The following is a 19,393-nucleotide window of genomic DNA, read 5'->3' on the forward strand; positions in this document are numbered from 1 at the left end:
TGGTACTGCCACATCACCAGCTATGATATAAGCAGCGATCTGTGCAAACGCTGATGTCCATGGTTGAAACAAATTCAGAGAAACTTAAAAACTTTTTTAAAAGGTAGTGGACATCAGAGACGTTTTAGGATGACGGATCTGAGATTTCATTTTAGGACATACTTGTGTCGTTATTTTCTGTAGGAAAAAATGTCGTCACCCTCAAGACTTTTCTCAACAATCACTCCAACTGTGGAGTATTTTAAACAGTAATAAAAATGGAAATAGGCTGCTCTTACCTATCCAACTTTTTGTCCAAACTAAAATTCTCGCCCAGTGCTGAATTATCTCAGAGCTACGGCTTTTGCAGTGCACTGAAGGGAAACCTCCTCTGAATTAGCTTGGAGTTCTCCAAAAATAAAACAGACAGGACATTGAGGCCAGCGCCTGCATTTGAAACATTTGTTTTCCAGAAATTAACTTCAGCAAAATCTCACCAGACTTTTGGATTGTATTACTGGGCTCTCTTTATCTGTGCTTTCTATGGATTCTGAAATTCTCTGGCATTTAGACTTTCAATCCAATGTTTCAAAAATTGGGTCTAAAATAGGTAATGTTTTAGTGTCAAAGATTTAACAGCTTATTTATACTGTATATTCAGAGAAACATTGTCTGGCCTTAATCTAATCTTGGTGATGAAGTAGTTAGTGATATGGTATATAACCTACTGTAAGTTTTGCAGTTAGTATTTATTGCCCCTATTCAAACAGTATAATGGTGAAATTTCAGTAGCTATATAATGACAATTTTGCACTGTGGCAAAAGCCTTTGCAGTTAGTCTGGGGACTGATTTACCTAAATTAAAATGTCAAAAAAAGCTGCCAAACCTGCCAAGAAACAACAGAATATAACACTGCAACTTGTATGTATTTCATTCTATAATACGTACATCATATATCAAGACCAAGAAAAAAGTACGCAAAGCCAATAGCTAGAAGAAAGAATATACAGACTACTTTTTATTAACAGCATGCCTGACCAAGATCAGTGCCTGTACTGAGAGAAAGTGGAGGACCAAGTATTTGTGCAACTAAGGGTCTAGACTCTGAGAGTTCACCTCCAGCTGTACTTTTATCTGCTGTGTTATCAGACTTTACTAAGGTATTACAAATAACTGTAGATATAGATATATGCAAAAAGATCATGTTTGGGAGATGAAAGATAATTAAACTAAAAAAGATTACCCATGGAAGACAAAAATATTCCACAGACCCTGGGTTTTTTTAAATAAAAGTTGCAGTATTATCATGTGTCTCTTATATGAAAGAGAGCTATCAAGATAGCCTTCTATTTTGTGTTTTGTATAGTATAGAACCCGTGCTATCTTGATTTGTCCAAGCCTTGTAAGCACTTAGCAGTTTTAGTCTTATCTTGGGGGACACATAATGGCACTGAGGTAAACTGAAAAAAAAAAAAAAAGAAAAAAGAAAAGGAATGCTAAAAGAGAGAAACAGGTTTAAAAAGCCTTAGCGGGAAACCCCCAGTATTCCAAGCAAGCAGGGACCAACTCAGTTCTTTCTGAAATAAAGGCAAAAGTGCATTATACAGGTTCAGAAAATGCTTTTGAAACCAAACTTCAGACATGACAAAGCTTGCATTTTGCATGTGAATGACAGACAGCAAAGTCTGAAGTTGCCACTTCAGTGTTCTCATATAAAGCTTCTTTAAATAGAAGAATTTACCATGAATACAAACAATAAATAACAGCAAACTCTAAAATAGTAAGAATTGCTGTAAGTTGGAACGTATACATTTACAGTTTTTATCACCTTCTCTTCTGCACAATGTTTCCAGTTTTGTATAAAGTTCTTAAGAAGATGAGTTTAAGTTGCATTAAATGGAATGCAGATATCTAAGCTAAAAAAAGACTAGACCCTCTTGATGGGTGCTCTTTTCTTATTTGGAAATTGTGTTCAAATTATTGCAAATGCTAAGGAGTGGTCACACAAGCAGCTCAGGACACACAGCATTTAATTCCAATGCGAATTAAAATGAATGTGCAAAAGCAGCAAGTATGAGGTTGAAAACTGGGCAAAATTAAGAAGGAAAATTTAGTTTATGCATCCAATTTAAAATTGGCAGTATATACCCCCAAAAACCTTCTATGTACAGCATAGCAAACAAAAGCATTCAGTTTTGCAAAGGAAGTACTTATTTTTAAATTTGGGGTTACTCCAGTTCAGAAAAAAACTCCCCAAAGATTCAAAATTCTCCATGACAGTGAATGATTCCTTAGCCTGGGTGTGATATGTCAGGAGCCTCCAGCAGCTTGCTAGGTGGGCTACTAAGGAGCTTGTATAGCTTAACTGGCAGATAAAGGTATTTTCCCCAGAGGAAGGTTGTCAAAGTTAAGCTGTCTTTGAAAAGTAATTCAAGTTTGATGAATTGACAAATATCAATTAAATTAAAAGAAAATAAATACATCACTTAGATTCCAAATGAAATTGCTATCACTTTGGCATTTGAAACTTTAAATTAAAACATATATTGGGTGGGTTGCAACTAAGCTGGTTTCTGCATTGTCTACCCAGGTTTTTTTCCAGCAGGGCTAAATTATATATTGATCACGTTATACACATTCTCACTCTAAGCGTGCTCTAGCCCATTTTACCTTGGTTTTTTTTGTTGGTTTTTTGTTTTTTTAAAGGTGGCAATATCACAACAGGACTATGCAGAGGTGAGCAGGATTGGAGAGTAATTGGGAGAACTTGTCACTTTTTTAAGTTCCTCAAGTGTTACATTAAGACACACCATGAAAATACACACTATGATCCTTCCAACTTTTATCCCAGCATGTTTGGATATAGCCCAAGTTCTAATGCAGCACATAAAGCCTTCTCTGCAATATCTACATATGACCCTTAAACCTGCAAATCTTGCAATTCTACATTATACTGCATTTTGCTAGGAAGATTTTGCTTATTATTGCTATTGTTAGGTCTCTTGCATTTCAAAATACTCTTTTTAAACCTTTTTTGAGGTACATAATTGGAGGAACTAGCTGAAATCCTAGCCACATTGAATTAGGCTAGAAATTGTTTGTTTTCAGTTATTTACCAGAGTTATGTCAATACAACTTTTTATTTGGATTATTGTGGTTGATAGGTTTTGCTAAAATATTTCATATCACATGGAACTGAAATATTTGTGAATAGAAAATATCACTGCTGATAATCATCCCACCGCAGGGGTTTTTTTTCTCTTTCGTAGAATTCTTTTCGTAGTTCTAAACAATAATGTTTTCCTGTTCTTTTTAATAACCATTACTTTTCTAAATATAAATAAAGCTCACGAAATACCGTAACATAGATAAACAGAATTTTTGGATCCTTTCAGTTATGGTACTTCACAAACAGCCAGGCAAGTGCAAATAACACTGAAGTACTCAAAATACAATGTATATTAGAACTGCAAGTCAATAAAGGTTAGGCTAAACCTCTGCTTAATAAGTGAAACCCTGGGACAGGCTCATGCTTAGAGCTTCACCTGCCTCAGAACATCTGTAGTGCATTTGTGTCTTGAAGATTTTGGAAAACCCCTGTAGGTTTATAAAAGTAGCTGCTACAGATCACTCCTCTCTCTCTGCCCCTCTCATTCCAGCAGCAGATGTCTGAAGCAAGGAACAGGGAGCATGCCTGAACCTTAAGGTTCTGGCGACCGTAGCCGGTGCTACTTGGTGACCATCATACTCTTACAGTAAGACAGATTTTTTTTGAGCTCTACGCCACATTTTTCCAACCTTTGCGTCATACAAAAATATTTATATGGTATAAGCAATATGTTTACATGCTCTGGAGATACAGAAATTATTCTTTTCCTCAAAGAATGATGCCTAAGGCTACTTTATGAAAGCAACTTTTCCTCAAAATTGAGATCAAATTGATTTGTTTAACAGAATGCGTTTTATGGTTTTAACAGAGTGATCTTTTTCCCAAGCTAAAAAGGACATGCTAAAAACTATAATCACTATTATGTTTCTGTTTATGATTAAAAAAGCCACGAAAGAGTCTTCATAAAGTAAGATGTCCAAGGGGAGCAAAATACACAAGTCAATATTATGCAGTAATAATACAACATTTCCACATAATTCACCATTACTTTTTTTATTCTAGCAAGACAAGGCTTCAGCCATTTACAAATACCATTAATAGTTACAAATATTATGAATAGTTAAGTTTCTGAAAGTTGTTTTGATCACTCACATGGTATTTATGTCTGTTTCTGGTCTCTGAAAGAAGAAATGTAGTTAAAATTCTGAGAATTTTAAGTAGGTAACTAGCGTTAGCAATTAAAAATGTAAGACAAAATACATACTATGTAAATTAATAAGGGATTAAGGAACACATGCATGCACAGACAGATGACTGTTCTTGTGCATTCAGTGATGATCTTAAACTCAGCATTTAAACTCTACCTAATTCCTTCAGTTTCTTAGTTTCTACATTTGCCATGGGTATTCTTGCCATTTAGAGGAAAAAGCAAGAGCATGAACTACAGCAGATTATTACAGTAGCACACACTGTGGCTTTTAGCACAGGCAGGTAGCAGGAACGTGTATCTCACTTTACCAAACGAGGGATGGTGAAAAAACGCAATCCAGAAACACAGAGAGGTGACCTGCGAGAAGTGTCATTGTAGAGCCTGTGGCCTGTTCCAAACTTTATCTGTAAGACTATATGGTTCTCCAGGCTGAAAGCTTTTGCGGATTTTATCAGGGAGGGAGGAGTGAAATCTGATCTCTATAATTTAGGCAATGAATCTTCACCTAAAATTTAGATGTTGAAATATCTATGGTTCCTGATCATCCAGGGGACCTGGTGGGGTAGGCTTGGTGCTCTCATAGTTTAATTTTCTTCCCAGAGAAACTAGGGATGTGGGAGGAAGACGAGAGGGAGTGGGAGCGGAGACAGTGCACACCAGGTCTTGCCTCAACACAGAGTTAAGACATCAGCAGAATATTATCTGGATCTGGGTGTTAGGGAACGTATCCAGTTTCCACATTATAGAGAAAGCAGTCTGTCAAGTGAAGCACATAAATTCCTTATACAGTCAGACGAAAAGACATTGGTGTCTTTGAAGAGCTCCAGAGGGAGATCCCATCTGATTAAGTGCAGGCATTTAAGAGACTTAGACAATGAGAAGAAAAATGTGCCTCTTCACTCATCTCTCTCACTTCCAAAAATTTACACAAGGAGATTTATTTGTTGCTATGATCAGTGTCCTTATGTCATTTTGACAAGCTTCTTATAATTGAAAGGCTGCAACTCATAAGCCCTTTCAAAACAGGGGATACAAAACATTAAAACTGAACAATGTACATGCACTATAAATAATACCTGGAGCTAGTTTTATCCAGTCACCAAGTATAATGATATTTCTGATTTCAACAGCATACTCGGACTAACTCCCACCTCTTTTTAACTTCAGCCTATTCAAAACTTAAAAAAAAAAAATAAAAAAAAAAATTACTGTTTGTGTTAAACCGTATCTTTAGTTACAGATATCTTTAGTTTACTTCCTCACTCCTAATGATTTTTTTTCCAGAAAAGATTTTCAATGATGTACTTATCTGCTGCAATTTTGCCACATAAAATAATGATTTTCTTTTATGTGACTGTTCTTAACCTACTACTCTTCCCGCTGGCTGACATTCAGAAAGGAACTAACTACTTCCCTGTCTTGATCCTTGGCCTTCTAATGAAGTTCACTGAATTCATCGAGGCTCTGCAAGGAGCAACTTGGCAGGGCTGACACCTGAACAGAAGCTGTTGAGAAACCCCTTTCCTCCTTACGAAAAATATAACAGCATGTGGGATGAGTGACACAAATCCTATAAAATCATCGAATAAGAACTGAACAACCCATCACCCTCCCTCACAATGTGTTTTTCTTCAATTTCTCGATCAGGGACTAATTGCCCTTCATGAGAGAAAAAAATGTCATTTATAAAATCAAGTGTCTCAGGGCAGGAAGTGAAAACTTATTGTCCTGCTGTTTCTACAGAATTCACCTAATCGCCCCATGATGATTATCTCCGAAAAGTAAAGAATTGTTCCAAAGTGTTTTTCCGATTTAAGATTACCACACCGGTATCCTGCCGAACAAAACCATCCTGCTTTCCCATGGCCTCCTGGCTCACCCCTTTCAGCACCTCAGCTGCTCCCCGATCCGTTCCCCACATCTCACTGTTTTCCCACCATACTTCAGTCCTCTCCCAGCATCCTTGCATTATCTCCAGTTTCCACCTCCCACTATTTTCTCCACACCTGCCCATGTCTCCTCTATTTCCCTTTCCCCAGAATACCACCCCCCCACCCCCCCACCCCCCCCCCCTGATTCTGGCAAGAGACAAGAGGTGCCTTAGCTATAGGTATCTTTTCACTGCCTGGCCAGTTAGCACATAAATGCTCAGCAGCAGCTGCTCAGAAGCAATACAGGCTGATACTTCACCCTTGGCTTATAGTGGGCCATCATTTGAATCTTTTGTGTCTCTCCAGCCACAAATTTTGATCTAATATTTCTTCCCATCTTTCAAACTGGCTTGAAACTATCTAAAATACTCAAAAGTTGTGGGCAAAATGTCACAGCAGTTGAGCAACACCAAGGCAGAACAGTATGACTTTGTTCTCTTAAGACACTAAGCAAAAAAAAAAGAGAGAAAATATAAAATAATTACTTAAAGTATAATTACTTTACACATAAGTACCATAAAAATATAATGGAAGAAACTTGGAGGAAAAAATACATTTAGCATTTTAATTAAACCTATAAATTCTGATAATGAACACTTAGGAAAGGTCTATTACAAAAAGTAAATGAAACTAGAAAACTAGACCATCCTGAAGGAAAAATCAAGAGAACTGATTTTTAAAAGGTATTTAAAAATATTTTGATTGATGTGGTCCAATAGGTTTGAGTTTTATTTATTAAGGAAGAATAGAAATTGGAGTTTGATTTATTAGCATTTGTATTGAACCAAATGACAAAGGACCACAATTAAAATTAAGTTCCCCTGGCACTAGGAGCTGTACTGTAACATGATTCAAATTCAGGCTTCAAAGCCTTGATTCTCTGTTCTACCAGTTTCTCCTGAGTGTCACGATGTCATGATAGGAGGCTAAGCCTCCAAACCTGGATCTGATGCTTTGCCAGACTTCACTCTTGGTAATTAAAGGAACTGTGATTACAGCCTGACTTTGGCTTCCAGCAGCCAGGATTTCTATTCTTCCTCCCTCCTTCCCCATAACCTTCCCTTTCATGCCCCAAAGTGTCATGGACTTTGAAGAAAAACCTTTTGATATCACCAGAAAGATAAAAAATGAGACTGTCCAAATCTGCCCACCCAGGCTCATTTTAATATGTCAAACCAGATAAGCAAATCTTAAATGCTTTCGGAAATGCTTGATTTTAGACATCCTTCTCTTGAGCTGTGCTGAAATCTAGGAGTTTGAAGAATTTTCTCTCTTGTCTGAAGTCTCGTTTTGTGTTCAGATATCAGAGCTGAGCTCAGGCTGCCTCACCACTAACAAAAGTAATCAACTGTCCCAAGGCAAACTGCAGTACAATCCAACGGTTCAAACACTGTTACGATTTCACAGTCGTGTGCTTCTGACAGCCAGTGTTGCCTAGGTTTGCGAATTTGGGTAAATTTTACATTTATAACTGTCTGACATTATCCATGCAGTTCCTGTTACTCATAAGACTGTTGAAATCAAGGGAATTTGATCAGATCTCAGATGTGACAATTATTTTTCTGAAGTTGCACAGAACCAGTCTCGACTGAGTCAGTGCGATTTATTCTGACATCTGTCAGGTACGACAGAGGGGCAGATAGTCCACGTAGAACATTACAGATTTAACTGATTCCATGATTCTGTATTATGACATAACGTACAAATACATGTAACTGTTTAGACGTGCAGTTAGCTGGTTTTAAGTGGAACGCTTGCACGGCAGTAACTGCAGCTTTGAACGTAAAAGCAGCAGCTTCCCACCCATGTGCACAATTGCAGAAATACTTCTGAAAAACCGATTCTCTCTGGATGACTTTTAAGCCTTGTCCGGCTCTGCTCAGGTGTGCGAGCAAGGCATCGGTAGTAGGCTCCGCGCGCCCAGCTCTCCACGAAGCAGGTCTGGTCGTCCCAGCCGAAGCGCTCTTTCATCTTGGGGAAACTGAGGCACAGCCCTACGGAAAAGTCATTTTATGAGGGAGCAAAGCCAGCCCCAGTCGTGACAGTTTTTTACACCAAGACAAAGCACGGGGTTGGGGGCGGGGGGGGGCTGCTGCCGGGGAAGGACCGAAGCAGCGGGCACCTCGGCGTCCCCCTCACGGCCCGGGCAGCCCGGCGGCTCCTCACGCCCGTCCCCGGCGAGGGGTTGGGGTCCTCGAGGCCACGGTCCCTTGAAGACAACGGGGACGGCCCGACCGCTCCCCACAGACCGGCGGGAGGCGGCTCCGGTGCTCAGCCTCGCCCTCTGCAGGAACGGCTCCCCGCTGGCCGCCGCGCACGGCGGTTTCTCCTCACAGAACCCGTGAGGGCGGCCCCCTCCCTTCCCGCCTAACGGCTACCGCTGCGGGGCGCGAAGGGGGGGACAACGGGCGAGACACAACCGGCTCCTCAGCGTCTCCCAGCCGCCGCTGAGGTCCCCCCCGCCCCGGCGGGACGGGCCCCTTCTTCTCCCCCTCAGCGGGCGGCGGGAGCCCGCTCTTCCCTGCCGGGCCGTTAGGGCGCGCTCTCGGGCCGCGGGTGCCGCCGCCCGCCGCCGCCCGCCAGGTGGCGCCGCAGCCCCGGCCAAGCCGGAGGCCTCCGCCACGTGACGGCGGCGCTGCGCGCGCACCTCGGGGCGCTGGCCGGGAAGGAGGCGGGGGGGGGGGGGGAGAGGGCGCCGCCATTGTTGGCGGGGAGGGCGGGAAGCCCCGCGGCGGGATCCGCGCCCCGTCAGCCGCCGCCTTCGCCTCCCTCTTCAAGGCGAGGCGCCGGCTCCTCTCGGGCAGCCGCCGCCAGGGCTGCTGCTCCTCCTCCTCCTCCTCTTTCCCGGGCGGTAGGGCCGCTCCGAGCATGGCGGCTGGGCGGGGCGGTCGGCGGCCGCCTCACGGCCGCCCGCGCCTCCCGGCTGAGGGAGAAGCTCGCCGCCGTTGCGGCGTGGAGGGGCGCGTCTGCTTCGAAACGTGTCCCGAACCCAGCCGTGCCGGGGGAGGGGAAGCGGGAGCTGCCGGCGCTTTTCCTCAGAGCCGCTCGGCGGGGAAGCGCTGGCCTCGGCCCCCGGGCCGGGCCGGGCCGTAGGGCGGTGGTGGGGCCGGGCCGGGCCTTGGCGCTCCTCAGCGGCGGGGGTGGCGTTGTGCTGTGCCCTTGAGCGCAAGGGTGTGGAGACGGCACGACCTGGTGGTGAAATAAAAGCTTCCCGAAGTGAAGGAGGGGGAAAAGCAACGCTTTTTATATGCTACTGGGAAACAAATGACTTGGGGTTAGACGCTGGAGGGGTCTGGGCGAATCGTGGTGGCCTGGGGGTCGTAATGTTAACAAATTGGGGTTTAGGCTGAAGTGGAGAAAAGCTGTCTTTGTTCTTTCTCTGCTGTATGATTTTTTGGAGGAAAAGCCTTTGTAGTGCCTTTCACTGGCTGGTTCTACTGTCTCGTATCCAAAATCCCCGGGAGGTTCTCTGCTGCTGTGAGAGCTGCCGTTTCAAAATTAGGTTTCTCTGACTCCGGTGTGATGTTAGGAGTGTGCCTGTCATAAAATAAGCATAAATTAAAACAAATGCCACCCTTTATTTGGTGGGGTTATACCCAGGTGTTCTAAGACTTGCAGGTCTGTGTTATATTGAGACAAACACAGGGACTTTTGTGGAATAATATTAGTAGAATATGGGGAGACTTGGCCCAGGCTCTTGTACGTGTTATACACAAACCGTAACTTTTCATAAATTTTTTTGTTATTTTAGTTTAACAGATAAGCATAACCTGATATGAAGCTAAGTAATGTGAAATAATATAGGGATGTTTTAACAATTACAGTTGCATTTATTTAAGGAAAGCAGACATGATTTTTATATTATGTAAGTTTTTGAAATAATGTTGGCAATATGAGTGAAGCAACTTTTATTATTTTTGTTGCTCTAAAAGTTTCAAGAGTTTCAGGAGTGGTTAATAGAGTCATGGATTTTTAAAAAATGCATTTAAATATATCAATAAATACTTAACTCGCAGCAAATCCATAGATGGCATTTAACTTGTTTTTTAATAATACCAAAGCCTAGTAGTTAAACCTGGATACTTAGGTGTCAAACTTCCAGTGAAGATCTGGGAATCGTGCCTAATTACTTCTCTGGGCCTAGGATTAATGCCTTCTCTTTACTGTTAGCTTGATGAAAATCTGTTCGGGATTTAATTTAGAAGGTTTACATTATTTCGATTATCTGCTCTTCTTTTTTTCTCTCATAATTCATGTTCCATCCTTTTGCCCATCGCCACCTATTCATAGCCACCAAGAATATCTTCCTTTCTGCCAAGCTTTCTCTTCTTTGTCCTTCAGTACTCTAATTCTAGAAGGTGCCTTTCACTCTTTATTTTCTCCATTATTTTCTGATTTCTGTTTAGAAGTGGATTGCTAATGTTAATATTTCTTCTTGGTAGTAGATTGCAACAACTTTTGGGCAGGGAACAATGTCAAATTTGACAGAACTCTGTGAATGCTTGCAAATCTTAGAGTATTGATTTTTTTTTTTTTATCCTGTTCAGTAGGGTTTGGGGTTTTTTTAATAGTTTGTCATAAAATGACTGTAATACTATCTTCATATTTATGAGTTTGATATTTATCAGTAGCGTTTTGTGAGTTACGTTTTTGTATGTAATGTAGGCACCAAAGAAGCACTGTATGACCTAGAAAACAGCAAATAGTTGAAGTTCCGTAATACCGAAGTACGCATGCAGATTTTCTTATTTTATTAGTATACTATAAGGAGGGCTATATGTAGCATGCAAGCACAGCATCAGCATTTTAAATCTTGTTAGCATTTAAAAGCTACTAAGGTAGCAATCATTCACTCTTTGGGGAAGAAATTTTTTCCCTTCCCTTACTCATTGTATTAAGATGCAACGTGACCTGGTTTGCATTTATGTCTTGGAAGACCTAGATCAGACTAGAGTATTTGCTATAATGGTCTAATATCTAGACTAGACCATTTATTTACCAAAGACCTAAAACGTTGTCACAGAAGAATTCAGAATATGCTGTTTCTAAGTGGGACCTTCATCAGGCTATGCACATCTTTAATAGAAGACGGAGGTTTCAGAGGGAGCTGCCCTTGTCATGCTTTTGTTGACTATGATCTGAGAATTCATCCAGACCTGAATTATTAATATTTGGATTAAATCCAGAGTAATCTAGGACACAGGCAGAATTTGGTTGCTTGACATGAAAGTCCTGTTCAGTTTGCTGACTAATGGCCACTGTTGCAGTACAACTTGCAGCTTATGGTACTGAAAACTGGGAGGGAGAGCATCCCGTGTGAAATACCAGGTTATTATTGTCCAGTTGTTATCCCCTTTCTTTAGGCTTCAGCTGCTGACCACTGTCTGGGACTGGCTATTGGCTAGTCAGGCACTGATAAAGTAGGGGGGTTTGATTATTTTCTGGGCTGTTTTCTCAATTTAAGATCTCTTGCTTGCTTTTTTCCTGCATGTGTCAAAATCGTACAACTCATTCTAAGACAAAGCTTGATGCTTAGTGTGAGGCTAACCTTGACTGGGAGACAGCACATAGGTGAGACTGGTTACTCGGAGTCACTTTGGACATAGAACCTACATGTATATCATGAGGGTGAAGGTTTCCACAAAACGCAATGGCAGCTGCTGCTTTCTTTGTAAAAGAAGGAGGTGCTGTATTTACATTTTCCATAATTTAGTGGTTCGTCTTCCCCAAAAGAGGATTCAGTGTTCTCAACTGTTTGAAAGATATGAGCCTGTGTTTTCTACCTTCCAGAAGAATTTCTGATAGTAAGTTTTTTATGGGCATAGGTTCTCCTCTTGTAGCTTTCGCTATGCAAAAATAATTCAAGATTTGTTGGACAGATAAGAGAAGCTACACATGATGGAAGCAACTCAAATGTGTAGCCTGGGGATGAAGTCCTGTTTGTAGCACTAGAAAGCCAATACACTAGTCTTATCAAAGACTTATCAAAGTCTTATCTTATGTTCAGCGTAGTTGCTCGCTAAAACTCGCAGAACTCCTCTGATCTGTTCCCCTTGAGGTAGGTGCCACAACTGGTAAAGTAGATTTTCATGCTTGGTTCCTCTTTGGCAAGAAGGAGAGGAGGAACTGCACAGCTATTTGTACCTGGCACTAAAGTGATACTATTTTTCTTCTTCCTGCCAGTTTTTAAAATGATGGGAGAGCTGATATAAAATGCATTAGGCCTAAGATGAGGCTGAGCCCAGATCTTCTACATCCTGGGTAGCTCTGACCACAACATTTTCTAAAGAGAGAACCCTTTTTTAAGAAAACAGACTAAGCACTCTCCAGTCTCAAAAGGTATTCTATAGGTGCACACTGGTGAGAAGGAGCTGCAAGTTACCTATTGTGGTATGTAACTTTTTGTGGATTTACTGGTGTGAAACCCAGTCTGAAACACACCATCGCTTAGTCAACAAGCACCGCAGGAAGATACCCTTCTGTAAACGGACACAGGTTAGTTACACTTTCCAGCGTAGTCATGGTAAGAGTAACCATATTTTGAAGTTGGTAGTTTTTGATGAAGAAGCAGTTAAATGTGTCTTCGTACCTATGTGTGTAAACTGTTTTGATGCTCATGGTCACTAATTGCGATGTGCAGATACAACCACTGTTGCAGATGATGCCAAGCCAAATGCAAACGGGCGGCCTCAGGAATTTGACTACTGCCTAGAGCAGGTGTTAGGGATACAAGAAGCGCAGTTCACTTCCTCCACCTCACAAGGTGGAGGAAATGGTGGAGTAGATAAATGAGGAGCTGGCATCCGCTCTGAAGCAGCTGAAGATGGGATAACCCAAGAGGATAATTCATGTGCTGAAATAGGAGCAGATGTCAATTAAGACAGCTTCTCTGGCCATTCAGGTGCCAGTTCTGCAGCATGTGCCAGCAGTACAGGCTTGTCAGACAGCCTGTTTCTGAAATTCAGTGTTGTTTGACATCATGATTTGTTAGAAGGTGGAGAATTGTAGGTATTGTGAACTGGGAAAATAAAAAAGGGGTTTTTTTAATCATTGGAGCAAACCCAGTTATGATTAGATGTTAAAACCAACTACATGCTATTTTAAGTTGTCATTTTTTTAAATGAGAAGTCCAATATGAAACTACTTACGTTTACTAGAAACAAAACAAACCTGCAACAGATTTTTCATACTAGGCCGTCTGGGACAACGAGCTACTGCACTTTAAAACTTCTGCAGAATTGTGCAGTTGTTTTCCAAAGCATTTTGCCCCATGCCTTTTCCTAACTTCATTCCTTTCTTTTCCCTTTCCAATCTCTCTCTCTTGTCTGGATTGAAGCACCATGCTGATACGGCTTATGGCCTTCAGTCCCAGAGATTGGCTCAGGTTTCTTCATCTGGGAAATATTTCCATAAATTAATATTTGGAAGACTCTGTTGGTACCAGGGCTCCTGTCCTGCCTAGCTTAGAGCAATAGTCCTTAAGAACTGATGCAGGAACCCTTGAAAGAGAGGTGGGACTTCAGAATTTTATTTTCTTTTATACAATGGACATTATCACTGTGCAAAATCAATGTGTTGATTGCAAATTAAAGGCCAATTTACCAATTCACTGCATGAGAGATTGAAAGCTGTTATAAAAAGTAATTGAGTCTATTTCTGAGCTGTTATGAGTTTGCCTTTAAAAAGTCAAATACATGAAATGAGGTAAGGGTTGTGTTACATTATGTTCTCATGGTACTACCTCTTGGGGTTCCCTTTTCTCCCATGTTGTGCACCTTTTAATCATTAAAAAAACCCAAGTGTATATCCTTATTGTTCTGTCTTGAAGTTAGCATTTCAGAAGGATCCAGATTGCTCTGAATTTTATGCAATGTCACTGAAGAGCTTTCATTTTCTGAGCAACCTAGCCTGGTTGCCTGCCGACTTGAGAGACTGAAGAGACTTTCCTTGATCATTTCAGAGGGATAGCAGTACAGTTCTTGGAAGTGCAAAGTGCGAACTGCAGAGTTTACTTTACCTGCTTTCTGGGACAAAAGTACCACAAGGTAGTTGTCCATCTAAAAGCTCTGTAAATATTTAAGCAACATTATAGTGGGATATGAGGAAAAATGCCCTTTGCAATATTTTATCTTCAATATAGAAGGCACAGATAAATCTATATTGAGAATAAAAAAGTCCTTTATATTCTAAATACTTTTTTTTCGGAAGGATTTTGTTTAGGGAACCGATCTGGCTTCCTCCCCCAGCCTCTGTAGGCAAAGCCAGCAGTGGCTGAGAGACCTTTTACACAGAGCTGCTTTTGAGAACAGAGGAGCCCCATCAGTGCAGCAAGACCAAAATACAGTATTTGGTCGCTGAAATACTTACACAAAATCATTCTTTGCGCATCTAGGCTGTACATCAGAGAGAATTTTATTTAAACTGATTTAATATTAGCAAGGAGGGTTAAATAGCATTGGTATTTTTTTTATTCGGAGGTTAGTAATTTATCACTCAAAGTTGTACAATACATTATTTATCAGAACAATTGGACCTATTGAAGGTTTCTGAAGTGAAAGCCACAAGTTATCAGATAAATTTAGAGTTGTGTAATTTTCTCATAACCCTTCACTTGGAAGCCTTTCTGCTTCCAGTATAGGATGAGGTCTGGCAGAGAGGTTAACCCTGACCCCTGAGTGTTCTATATGGACTTGTTAATTTCTGCCACATTCTTTCAGTCTAAATTTAGATTTGCTGGCAGCTATTATGCCTATTGCAGTAAGCTTCATGGGCAAACCATTGAAATAAATATGCCTTTTATCACAGATGTTTTTGCTGAATAAGATTAGTGAAGAACACTTGAAAGCTAAAGAAAAGGGTGCAGAAGCCTTTGGTCGAAAAGGCACATATAGTTAAATGTCTGGAATGTATTTACTTCTCAATCTAAGGAAAGAGCAAGTAATTGTTTAGGTGATGGACCATAATCTTGTGCCCTCTTTTACCTCTCTAATTTGTTATTGGTAGTAATGAAATTTCAGCTATTGAACACAAAATCTGGATATACATGTATATGCAACAAAAACATTAAGCTTGCTGTTCTAAAACAAACTTTGGTTGCTGTAGGAAGTAGCAATCTACAAGTAAATTTTATGCTTGGCTGATTGCTGAATGTGCCTTAGTAAATATTAAACAGTTGGGTAAATTCTTCACTTACAATAACTATCTGAGGCATAAGAGCTGCATTTGTAACTGCTTTAAGGAAGTGCATTTCACTTAATTTTATATTTAGCACAGAGGATACTTCTGTTTTACGATATTTTTATTCTTTTTTTGTCTAACCTGAGTATATGAGACTTGAGAAATCCATATGGCAAAGGAGTTCACTTTCATGGCCAGTATGTCGTTCTCTGCCTAATGTATGACATATCTTCATAGATCCACCTTGAAAGATTTGTTTGATGAGGGTCTCTCTACTACTGCTCATCTGTCTAGGATAGGATGAGAGGAAATGGCCTCAAATTGGGCCGGGGGAGGTTTAGATTGGCTATTAGGAAAAATTTCTTCACCAAAAGGGCTGTCAAGCACTGGACCAGGCTGCCCAGGGAAGTGGTTGAGTCAGCGTCCCTGGAGGTATTTAAAAGAGGTGGAGATGTGGCGCTTAGGGACATGGTTTAATGGTGGAGTTGGCAGTTTTAGGTTAACGGTTGGACTCGATGATCTTAATGGTCTTTTCCAACCTAAATGATTCTATGATTGTGTTATGACATGACATACAAAAAGTGTTCTTGTAATGCACTTCTGTCTCTAAGCTTTTCAGGTTCTTCAAAAGATAACAGCATTCCTATGCATTGCTGAATGACTATGGCTCCAACAAAGAAAGGAGACCTTGAGAGTATGTGGAAGGGAGTGTTCTCCCTGGACACCTTTTTAGGGGAAAAACAGTGAATAAAGCGGACCATGATTCTAAGATAATTTAGAGTGAGATTTTTTTTTTTTTTTCCTCTTGAAGGGCAAGACACAAAAGCTTCCAAAGATACTCTGACCCTCCTGCCTTTGCAGTTGCTATGGGCAGGATACACTGGTACTCAGCTCTTCTGAGCACTTTGATAGTGTCCAACCTAGTGACTAGGGCTGAACACTGGGGAGCTGTGTTCCTCCTGAATGGATTAGGCAGAATTTATTCAGTCGTTAGAAGTCCTACTGTGCAGGCTGTATATTTTTGAATGTAAGTAGCATCATGTTTTTGCCGTTCAGCAGGAATTTCAGGCAACCTTTGAAACACATCGCCAATGAGCATTTGTTTCAAATGGTGCTTTTGTGCCAAATTTCCAATTAGTGAATGGCGTTTGTTAACTAGGCCCATTTGGCTTTATCTTGAGGGATAATGAAAACCCATCTTTTTCCTCATCCCCTTAATAGACACAATATAGAGTCTTACTGAACTAAAAAAGGCAGAACTGAATGGAGAAAGCTAGGAGAGTTGTAGTTTGGGGAAACTCCTTAGGACTTGCATTTTTAAGAAACGACTGTGGTTTGAGTTAGGTTACAGTAAAAAAAAGAAATTTATAAAAATCAGGGGGTTTGGCTCATACAGAGGTATTGCAGAGTATTAGCGAATCCTGGAAGTATATTCCAGGAGGCAAATATTTGTAGAGATAAAGGCAGAGTGTGATTCCCTGCTGTTTTGGGTTTGTGTGGTGGGGGTTTGGTAGCAGGGGAGGGGGCTGCAGGGGCGGCTCCTGTGAGAAGCTTCTAGAAGCTTCCCTGGCTCCAAGTCGGACCCGCCTCTGGCCCAGGCTGAGCCCATCAGTGACGGTGGTAACACCTGTGGGAGAGCAGATTTAAGAGGGGAAACCTGCAGAGAGCAGGGGGATTGGGATGGGAGAGGAACCCCTGTGCAGATACCGAGGTCAGGGAAGGAGGAGGGGATGCCCCCACAGCCCGCAGTGAGGTGGCAGGCTGTCCCCCCCAGCCCATGGAGGGGAGCAGGGGAGCAGATGCCCACCTGCAGCCCGGGGAGAGAGGAGCCCATGCCGGAGCAGGGGGATGGATGCCCCCCAGGATGGCCGGGACTCCGTGGGAAAGCCCGTGCTGGAGCAGTCTGTGCCTGAAGGACTGCAGCCCGTGGGAGGGACCCATGCTGGAGCAGTTCATGAAGAACTGCAGCCTGTGGGAAGGACTCATGTTGGAGAAGTTCATGGAGGACTGTCTCCTGTGGGAGGGACCCCACAGCGGAGCAGGGGACGAGTGAGGAGTCCTCCTCCCCCTGAGGAGGAAGGAGCGGCAGAGACAAGCTGTGAGGAACCAACCCCGACCCCCATTCCCCGTCCTCCTGCACCGCTGCGGCGAGGAGGTAGACAGAACTGGGAGCGGAGTTGAGCTGGGAAGGAGGGAGGGCTGGGGGGAAAGTGTTTTAAGATTTGGGTTTACTTCTCATTATCCTTGTTTTGATTTGATTTGTAACAAATCGATTTTGGTTTTTTTCACCCAAGTTGAGTGTTTTTCACCTGTGACCATAATTGGTGAGTGATCCCTCCCTGTCCTTGTCTCGACCCACGAGCTTTTTGTTCTGTTTTCTCCTCCCCATCCCACCGCAGGGAGAGGAGTGAGCGGCCTCGTGGTGCTGTGTTGCCAGCTGGGCTTAAACCATGACACCTACACAAGGAGCTGTATTTTTTGTTGTAATGCGGTACCATGTGTATTGTTACGTGCATTTGGAGTGTCTTAGAAATATTTGGAAGCCTTTCTTAAAGTCTTCATGAATTTTCATCTTTGTGTTTTCTATGGAAAATGCTAAATTCGAGACACCTCTCCAGCTCCCTAAAATACTCTTTTTCTGTCATGGAACAGAAAATGGACTGTTTGCCCTTGTGTAAATCACTTCTACCTTTTATTGAACTCAGAAATCCAAACTTCCAATGTAACCTTCAGCGTTTGTCACCTAGGAAGTAATTTTTGCATAGCTCACGGAAATCAGACACATTTTACTCATTTTCCTGTGTAATTGTTGCCTCAGAATTGTTTACCACTGATAAGTAAGAAAGCACATTCTTACACCTACTTTTTCTTAAATTACAGTTTAAATGTGTTGTGAAATAGAACCTTCATATTAGATTTTGACAGTCTTTCTACATTCATTGTTGCTGGAGTTTGGGTTGGCTTGGATGTTTTGTCTTTGTTGAGGTTTTTTTGAGCATTCGTTAGTATTGGAAAGATCAGTACGTGAGGAAGCATAACTACAGGAAAATGTAGAATCTTTACTTTGTTTACAAATGAGTGTTGTAGACATATGTCAGCATGCACATTTCCTGTGTAAGATCATCTCACTCCAAATGGATTCAACATGAGGAGTGTCTTTTGATACTCTCTTTCTGTGGGACATCCTATATTTTACTTTAAAATGGTTGGGAAGACAATGGGAAGAAATCATTGTATCTGTTTAAATAATTCTAATAGTTACAGAGTTGAAATATAGCTTAGCACTTTTAACAGCATTTCAGGAAAAATACTCAGAGGTTGTAAAAATTTGGGAAATTCCGAATAAAGATTTGGAAAACTAAAGATTGAGTATTTAATTTTCTGTGCTTCAAATCAATCCCTAGATAATACTAGCCCCTCTGAAGGGAACGTGTATGTTGGTAATACAGGACCAGGTGTCTGACAAGCTGGGGCCTTAGCTACTGTGGTGAAGCTGAGCAATTCCATTAGTAATAATATATGTCAGTGTTAATACTGGAGTGAGCCTCCTGGATTCTATTTGTAAAGCTTTTTTCTACAATAGTGAGCAAATTACAATTATCTCTCTGTCCTACTTGCGAAACCCTCATAAGGAAACAAATCACCATAAAGATTTATCAGGTGAGAATAATAACAATATTCATCTAGCTCCCCTAGGTATTGTGGAGTGTTGGTATGATGCTCTTAGGATTTTGGTAGGATGGCAACGCAGTATTACTGTTTGTATACTCAGTCTGTTAGAATTGTTTGCTATGAAATTATCCTCTGTGCAAAGATACTTACTGTTTGTGAAAGTAAGAAAGATGAAAGAACTGAAGTAGCTTCAGGACAGAGACTAATCTGGGGAGCGGTAGCTGCCCGTGATGACAGGGAGGTCAGCGTGACTGTATTTTTCTTGTGGATTATTAGAAGTGATCTGAATAAGGAAAATGAGGCATAATGCAGCA

The 19,393-nt window shown here is 41.5% G+C and overlaps 1 protein-coding gene across 8 annotated transcripts in view; it reads left to right on the forward strand.

The window, feature by feature from the left end:
• STARD13 (StAR related lipid transfer domain containing 13) overlaps nt 1–19,393 on the forward strand; it is a 318,317-nt gene that overhangs the window by 57,510 nt on the left and 241,414 nt on the right. The window contains exon 1 of one of the 8 annotated variants that reach the window (XM_075050594.1): nt 3,692–3,735. The exons of 5 other annotated variants lie outside the window; for them this stretch is intronic. The gene's annotated coding sequence lies outside the window, so the exon portion shown is untranslated. Of the gene's footprint in view, nt 1–3,691; nt 3,736–8,955; nt 17,563–17,942; nt 19,068–19,393 lie in introns of those variants that run through there. 2 more of the 8 variants (XM_075050592.1, XM_075050593.1) reach the window with 2 other exon arrangements.

This window comes from Buteo buteo, chromosome 18 (assembly GCF_964188355.1).
Source record: "Buteo buteo chromosome 18, bButBut1.hap1.1, whole genome shotgun sequence".
In the NCBI taxonomy this organism is placed as follows: domain Eukaryota; kingdom Metazoa; phylum Chordata; class Aves; order Accipitriformes; family Accipitridae; genus Buteo; species Buteo buteo.